Genomic DNA, 9,233 nt, shown 5'->3' with positions numbered 1-9,233 from the left:
GGACACACAGGTTGATTTTATACCCCCACACCAGCACGACCAGGACACACAGGTTGATTTTATACCCCCCACACCAGCACGACCAGGACACACAGGTTGATTTTATACCCCCCAAACCAGCACGACCAGGACACACAGGTTGATTTTATACCCCCACACCAGCACGACCAGGACACACAGGTTGATTTTATACCCCCCACACCAGCACGACCAGGACACACAGGTTGATTTTATACCCCCACACCAGCACGACCAGGACACACAGGTTGATTTTATACCCCCCACACCAGCACGACCAGGACACACAGGTTGATTTTATACCCCCCAAACCAGCACGACCAGGACACACAGGTTGATTTTATACCCCCACACCAGCACGACCAGGACACACAGGTTGATTTTATACCCCCCACACCAGCACGACCAGGACACACAGGTTAAAATATCATAACAAACTCTGAACTAATTATATTCATTTGAGGACAGGTCGAAAAGCAATAAACATTTATGGTAATTTAGCTACCTAGCTTTATGTTGCTAGCTCATTTGTCCTGTGATTATAAACATTGGGTTGTTATTTTACCTGAAATGCACAAGGTCCTCAACGCCGACAATTAATCCACAGATAAAACGGTGAGGCAGATTAGTTTCTCATCATCTCTCCTCCTTCCTTCAGGCTTCTTCTTCTTATTCTGGACTTAATATGGTGGGTGGCAACCAACTTTACAGCATTACTACATCCTACCAGTGGGTGGTCCTAAATTCATCTTTCAATCACCCATAAGGGTATATGGTCGGTTGACCAGTCAGGAGCTGGAGAACTGGCTGAGAGCGGAGCTGGAGAACTGGCTGAGAGCGGAGCTGGAGAACTGGCTGAGAGCGGAGCTGGAGAACTGGCTGAGAGCGGAGCTGGAGAACTGGCTGAGAGTGGTTGACTGGTCAGGACTGCCCGACAAGTCAAAGGCGTGGATGTATCCGCAAGGCATCCTCCCGAGGATACTCTGACCTCTGCTCATCTACGAAGTACGTTTCTCCACAGTGGAGAACTTGGAGAGTGGTCAATACAGGGAGTGGAGCGACCCAAAGGTGGCCCAATGGGTGATAGTGGTCAATACAGGGAGTGGAGCAACCCAAAGGTGACCCAAGGGGTGATAGTGGTCAAGACCGGGAGGAAATGGAGAGCAGAGGAGGCCGTGCTGCAGGCTGAGTCTTGGCTGTGCCACAGTATCCTGGTGGGAGCAGTGACCCGGCGAAAAGATGGTCTGAGAACCTTGTCCAACACCCTGGTACGACACTGTCAAGGGGAAGGAGACACGCAAGCTTGGTCAGGTGGTGGTGAGAGCAGCTGTGGAAGATGAGAGGTCCAGCAGAGCAGTGGGAATGAGACAGCAAGGTGCCTGGACGAGGTGAGAGCACACAAAGGACAGGAAAGTCTTGTGGACTGACCTCTGGCAGGTCAGAACCACACTGCATTAAGTTCCTGATCCAGGCGGTGAACAGGAAAATCTTGTGGACTGACCTCTGGCAGGCGGAACCACACTGCATTAAGTTCCTGATCCAGGCGGTGAACAGGAAAATCTTGTGGACTGACCTCTGGCAGGCGGAACCACACTGCATTAAGTTCCTGATCCAGGCGGTGAACAGGAAAATCTTGTGGACTGACCTCTGGCAGGCGGAACCACACTGCATTAAGTTCCTGATCCAGGCGGTGAACAGGAAAGTCTTGTGGACTGACCTCTAGCAGGCGGAACCACACTCCATTAAGTTCCTGATCCAGGCGGTGAACAGGAAAGTCTTGTGGACTGACCTCTGGCAGGTCGGAACCACACTGCATTAAGTTCCCGATCCAGGCGGTGGACAGGAAAGTCTTGTGGACTGACCTCTGGCAGGTCGGAACCACACTGCATTAAGTTCCCGATCCAGGCGGTGAACAGGAAAGTCTTGTGGACTGACCTCTGGCAGGTCGGAACCACACTGCATTAAGTTCCCGATCCAGGCGGTGGACAGGAAAGTCTTGTGGACTGACCTCTGGCAGGTCGGAACCACACTGCATTAAGTTCCCGATCCAGGCGGTGAACAGGAAAGTCTTGTGGACTGACCTCTGGCAGGCGGAACCACACTGCATTAAGTTCCTGATCCAGGCGGTGAACAGGAAAGTCTTGTGGACTGACCTCTGGCAGGCGGAACCACACTGCATTAAGTTCCCGATCCAGGCGGTGAACAGGAAAGTCTTGTGGACTGACCTCTGGCAGGCGGAACCACACTGCATTAAGTTCCCGATCCAGGCGGTGAACAGGAAAGTCTTGTGGACTGACCTCTGGCAGGCGGAACCACACTGCATTAAGTTCCTGATCCAGGCGGTGAACAGGAAAGTCTTGTGGACTGACCTCTGGCAGGTCGGAAGAATACTGCATTAAGTTCCCGATCCAGGCGGTGAACAGGAAAGTCTTGTGGACTGACCTCTGGAAGGTCGGAACCACACTGCATTAAGTTCCTGATCCAGGCGGTGAACAGGAAAGTCTTGTGGACTGACCTCTGGCAGGCGGAACCACACTGCATTAAGTTCCCGATCCAGGCGGTGAACAGGAAAGTCTTGTGGACTGACCTCTGCCAGGTCGGAACCACACTGCATTAAGTTCCTGATCCAGGCGGTGAACAGGAAAGTCTTGTGGACTGACCTCTGCCAGGTCGGAACCACACTGCATTAAGTTCCTGATCCAGGCGGTGAACAGGAAAGTCTTGTGGACTGACCTCTGGCAGGCGGAACCACACTGCATTAAGTTCCTGATCCAGGCGGTGAACAGGAAAGTCTTGTGGACTGACCTCTGGCAGGTCGGAACCACACTGCATTAACTTCCTGATCCAGGCGGTGGACAGGAAAGTCTTGTGGACTGACCTCTGGCAGGTCGGAACCACACTGCATTAAGTTCCAGATCCAGGCGGTGGACAGGAAAGTTTTGTGGACTGACCTCTGGCAGGCAGAACCACACTGCATTAAGTTCCTGATCCAGGCGGTGAACAGGAAAGTCTTGTGGACTGACCTCTGGCAGGCGGAACCACACTGCATTAAGTTCCTGATCCAGGCGGTGAACAGGAAAGTCTTGTGGACTGACCTCTGGCAGGCGGAACCACACTGCATTAAGTTCCTGATACAGGCGGTGAACAGGAAAGTCTTGTGGACTGACCTCTGGCAGGTCGGAACCACACTGCATTAAGTTCCCGATCCAGTCGGTGAACAGGAAAGTCTTGTGGACTGACCTCTGGCAGGTCGGAACCACACTGCATTAAGTTCCCGATCCAGGCGGTGAACAGGAAAGTCTTGTGGACTGACCTCTGGCAGGCGGAACCACACTGCATTAAGTTCCTGATCCAGGCGGTGAACAGGAAAGTCTTGTGGACTGACCTCTGCCAGGTCGGAACCACACTGCATTAAGTTCCTGATCCAGGCGGTGAACAGGAAAGTCTTGTGGACTGACCTCTGCCAGGTCGGAACCACACTGCATTAAGTTCCTGATCCAGGCGGTGAACAGGAAAGTCTTGTGGACTGACCTCTGGCAGGCGGAACCACACTGCATTAAGTTCCTGATACAGGCGGTGAACAGGAAAGTCTTGTGGACTGACCTCTGGCAGGTCGGAACCACACTGCATTAAGTTCCTGATCCAGGCGGTGGACAGGAAAGTCTTGTGGACTGACCTCTGGCAGGCGGAACCACACTGCATTAAGTTCCTGATCCAGGCGGTGAACAGGAAAGTCTTGTGGACTGACCTCTGGCAGGCGGAACCACACTGCATTAAGTTCCTGATCCAGGCGGTGAACAGGAAAGTCTTGTGGACTGACCTCTGGCAGGCGGAACCACACTGCATTAAGTTCCTGATCCAGGCGGTGAACAGGAAAGTCTTGTGGACTGACCTCTGGCAGGTCGGAAGAACACTGCATTAAGTTCCCGATCCAGGCGGTGAACAGGAAAGTCTTGTGGACTGACCTCTGGCAGGTCGGAACCACACTGCATTAAGTTCCCGATCCAGGCGGTAAACAGGAAAGTCTTGTGGACTGACCTCTGGCAGGTCGGAACCACACTGCATTAAGTTCCCGATCCAGGCGGTGAACAGGAAAGTCTTGTGGACTGACCTCTGGCAGGCGGAACCACACTGCATTAAGTTCCCGATCCAGGCGGTGAACAGGAAAGTCTTGTGGACTGACCTCTGCCAGGTCAGAACCACACTGCATTAAGTTCCCGATCCAGGCGGTGAACAGGAAAGTCTTGTGGACTGACCTCTGCCAGGTCGGAACCACACTGCATTAAGTTCCCGATCCAGGCGGTGAACAGGAAAGTCTTGTGGACTGACCTCTGGCAGGTCGGAACCACACTGCATTAAGTTCCTGATCCAGGCGGTGAACAGGAAAGTCTTGTGGACTGACCTCTGGCAGGCGGAACCACACTGCATTAAGTTCCTGATCCAGGCGGTGAACAGGAAAGTCTTGTGGACTGACCTCTGACAGGTCGGAACCACACTGCATTAAGTTCCCGATCCAGGCGGTGTATGATGTTCTACCCAGCTCACCAAACCTGTTCTGCTGGGGGGCAAAGTGGAAACTCCTGCATGCCCAGTATAGTCCAAGCGAGGGACACTGGAGCACATCCTGAACTGCTGTCCTAAAGCTCTGGGAGGGGGCCGTTATCGCTGGTGCCATGACCAGGTTCTCAAGACCATTCAGAAGCAATCTGCACAGGAATCAGCAAGAGTAAGCGAGCTCAGCCTACCTGTCAGAAGATCACTTTCATCCGAGCTGGAGAAACCAGGATCAAAATCCAAACCACCAGCAGGGATCCTAGCTACTGCTCAGCACTGGCAGCTGACAGCAGACCAGGAGAAGCAGCTGAAGTTCCCGCAGCACATGGTCAAGACAACCCTGAGACCAGACATCACCCCTGGTCTCAGAGTTCACAAAGACCATCATTATTCTGGAGCTGACAGTCCCTTCTGAAGATTGTCTTGAGGAGGCGTACAGGAGGAAGAGGGCCAAGAACGAGGGACTGGTCATCAACTGCCAGAAGCAGGATTGGAAGGCTAGGTATATTTCTTTTTCTGTTATTTTACCAGGTAAGTTGACTGAAAACACATTCTCATTTACAGCAACGACCTGGGGAACAGTTACAGGGGAGAGGAGGGGGATGAATGAGCCAATTGGAAACTGGGGATTATTAGGTGACCATGATGGTTTGAGGGACAGATTGGGAGTTTAACCAGGACACCAGGGGTTAACACCCCTACTCTTACGATAAGTACCATGGGATCTTTAATGACCTCAGAGAGTCAGGACACCCGTTTAACGTCCCATCCGAAAGACAGCACCCTACACAGGGCAATGTCCCCAATCACTGCCCTGGGGCATTGGGAAATTTTTTAGACCACTGGCCCTCCAAAACCACTTCCAGCAGCATCTGGTCTCCCATCCAGGGACTGACCAGGACCAACCCTGCTTAGCTTCAGAAGCAAGCCAGCAGTAGTATGCAGGGTGGTATGCCTATCGAGGTAGGCTACAGCGGTTTCGCTGGGTGATCCCTCTACAGAGCCTACAACACACTCGGCATCAATGGAGCGAAGAGGAGGAGAGCCATCAGCAACACCATCGAGGCAGCTGAAAAAGCCTCAAGATGGCCCTGGATCAAGAGAAGAGATCCATGGGGAGCAGCATAATGCCACCTGGACACAAGTCGGTGTCTGATCAACCTCGGGTGAGTTACCTGGGCGAGGGCGTCTGATCAACCTCGGGTGGGTCACCTGGGCGAGGGCGTCTGATCAACCACGGGTGGGTCACCTGGGCGAGGGCGTCTGATCGACCTCGGGTGGGTCACCTGGGCGAGGGCGTCTGACCAACCTCGCGTGGGTCACCTGGGCGAGGGCGTCTGATCGACCTCGCGTGGGTCACCTGGGCGAGGGCGTCTGATCGACCTCGGGTGGGTCACCTGGGCGAGGGCGTCTGATCGACCTCGGGTGGGTCACCTGGGCGAGGGCGTCTGATCAACCTCGCGTGGGTCACCTGGGCGAGGGCGTCTGATCGACCTCGGGTGGGTCACCTGGGCGAGGGCGTCTGATCAACCTCGGGTGGGTCACCTGGGCGAGGGCTTCTGATCGACCTCGGGTGGGTCACCTGGGCGAGGGCGTCTGATCAACCTCGGGTGGGTCACCTGGGCGAGGGCGTCTGATCAACCTCGGGTAGGTCACCTGGGCGAGGGCGTCTGATGTTGTAAGACTCAAAACACCCTATGACCCCAGGTTTGAGTTTGAGTTTATTTTATTTTTACAGGGACAGTGCACATTAATCAACGTTTCAGTAAAAGTGCCGGTTTTAGCCAGCCGGCTAATTTTCAACCGCAGTCCCTGGGCAGGTTATTAAAAACAATTACAATATAGACAATCATAGAACAGTGAGCACACGCAGAGTAACATAGGACAAGCAAGACATAGCATAAAGACAGAGCAACATAGGACAAGCAAGATGTAGCATACAGACAGAGCAACATAGAACAAAAAGCAACAAGACAAAATCCATAAAAACAAAGTGTTTCCGCACCTCACAAGCTACAGACAACAGACAACATGGAAAGCGGCAATACACAGCTAGGGATTATGTTCACAAATCTGATTGACCTTTAGCCATGTCTTCATGCATTTTGTGAAAGTGTGATATGTGGTGCAGTTATGTGTGTCTGATGGCAGTGTATTCCAGACATGGGACGCTCTCACAGAGAAAGCGGATTTACTAAAGGTGCTTTTCCTTAAGGGAACTATACAGTCACCTCTCATGGCAGACCTTGTGGATCTGCTGCCATATGTTTGGATTTTCTGTTTAACAAAAGTACTGAGTGGAGGGGGAGCTAGGCCATTTAGGATCTGGAATACAAGACATGCGTCGGTGTATTGCACCAGATTTTCCCAACTCAGGAGCTCATGCTTTCTGAGGATGTAACAGTGATGATGGCTATTGGGCTTCCTATCGAGCACTTTGAGAGCCTGTTTGTAGACAGACTGAATAGGTTTTAATGTTGTATGGCAAGCTTGGGTCCAACTAGTCAAGCAGTATGTTAAGTGGGGGAGTATCATCGATTTGAAGTACAGTCTTGCTACCTCTGTGGTCAAACAATTTCGTATAAATCGGAAATTAGCTAGGTTGAATTTGGTTATTTGAATTACCTTTTTCACATGCTTTTTAAAAGAGAGGTTGGAATCAAGTATGATTCCAAGGTACTTAAAATCAGATACCACCTGGAGCTTCTCCCCTGACACATAGACATCTGGCTCAGTAGCATCTGTTGCCCTCTTTGTGAAGAACATGCAAACAGTTTTTTTCACATTGAGATGCAAACACGAGTCACTGAGCCACTTTGTAACCTGGACCATTACAGTAGTGAGTTCTTGTGCAGCTTGTTGTTTGCTCTTTGCATGCACATATATCACTGTATCATCTGCATACATTTGAACTTCAGACCCAGTGCAGACGGAAGGCAGATCATTAATGTACAGGCTGAACAAGAGGGGCCCCAGTATTGACCCTTGGGGCACGCCCACATCATAGCTAAGAGTGGGCGACAGCTCATTGCTCACTCTGACACACTGAGTTCTGCCTTCAAGGTATGATTTCATCCATCTCAAGGCATCGGGGGAAAAGTTGAACTTGGACAATTTTGTGATGAGAATCTCATGGTTAACAGTATCGAAAGCCTTCCTTAGGTCCAGTAACACAGCCCCAACAACGCCCCCTTTGTCCATCTTGGACTTCACATTTTCCAGAAGAAAGCAGTTGGCCGTTTCTGTGGAGTGTTTCGCTCTGAAGCCAAACTGCATGGAGTGTAATGTGAAGGGGCTGTTGTTGAGGTGGGAAATCAGTTGTTCTGCTACACACTTTTCAACAACCTTCGACACTACAGGTAGTATACTAATGGGCCTGTAGTTACTCACGTCAGCAGGGTCGCCCGATTTAAAGATGGCCGTTATTATGGCTGACTTCCATACCCTTGGAAACACCCCCAGACCAATAGATGTGTTGGTGACCTTAGTAATGGGGCCAATGAGTGACTCTTTGTAGTTTTTAAGAAAGGTAGAGTCCAGCCCAAACACATCTTTGGATTTAGAGTTCTTTAGTGAGCTAATCACCTTGTTCACCTTTGACTCAGAAACCTCCCTTATGATGAAGACAGGTTGAGCATCATTCACTAGCACTGAGCCCAATAAACCAGTGGAGGGGTTCTGTGTCAGTACCTTGACAGAGTCAATAAAGTAGGAATTGAAGGCTATTGCTATTTCGACTGCATCCTGTGTTAGATTGTTATTCACCAGGATTTCTAGTCTTTTTGCAGTGTTACTATGGTCTTTCCCTGTTAACTTTTTTAGATTCTCCCAGATCAATTTTGAATTTCCCTTTGCCTCACCAATTATGTTAATAAAAAAGTTTGCCTTGGCCTGTCTGATTTCTTTCATCACCTTATTTCTCAACATGTTAAACCTACGTCTGTCATGCTCTAATTTGGATTTTAGGGCTGTTTTAGAGCATAATCTCGTTCTTTCATCAATTTCCAAATTTCTCCATTTAGCCAAGGAAGAGTGCTCTTTTGGCCAGGTTTGGATTTGATTTTCTTTAGGAAACCATTTATTGTAGCCTGGATTGTGGATAGAAAAACCTCACTATCAGCTTCCACGTCTGTATAGGACAAGAGATCATTCCAGTTAATTCCATTAATTGCGTTTTCAAAATAGTTTAATTCACTCTTAGGTATTCTTAGTTGATCCGGCTTTCTAACAGTAGAGAGCTTAAACCTGATCTTAGACAACTTTCTGGCTATAAGTGTCAAATTATGATCAGACAGCCCAGTAACCATATTGAATGATTTAGTCACTCTCTCTGGTTTATTACTGAACACCAAATCAATCTGTGTTTTAGAGCAACAAGTCACCCTGGTTGGCCCTTTAACGAGCTGTGTAAGGTCAAAGGTATTAGTGATCCGTTTGAGGGTTTTCCTACAAGCCTTGTCTTCATAATTAATATTAAAATCTCCCATTAAGATGACCTCCTTCCCAAAATCACATTCCCTAAGCATGTTATTAAACTGATAAAAAAACACACTTTTGGTGGAAGGTGGTCTATACATTCCAATAAGGGTAAAAGACATTTGGGGAGACAGTGTAACGTTCAGGCCAATACATTCTAGTTCATTATCACATGACCACTCAAT

The sequence above is a fragment of the Salmo trutta genome, unplaced genomic scaffold, assembly GCF_901001165.1.
Source record: "Salmo trutta unplaced genomic scaffold, fSalTru1.1, whole genome shotgun sequence".
Taxonomy (NCBI): domain Eukaryota; kingdom Metazoa; phylum Chordata; class Actinopteri; order Salmoniformes; family Salmonidae; genus Salmo; species Salmo trutta.
This window is presented reverse-complemented; position numbering follows the sequence as displayed.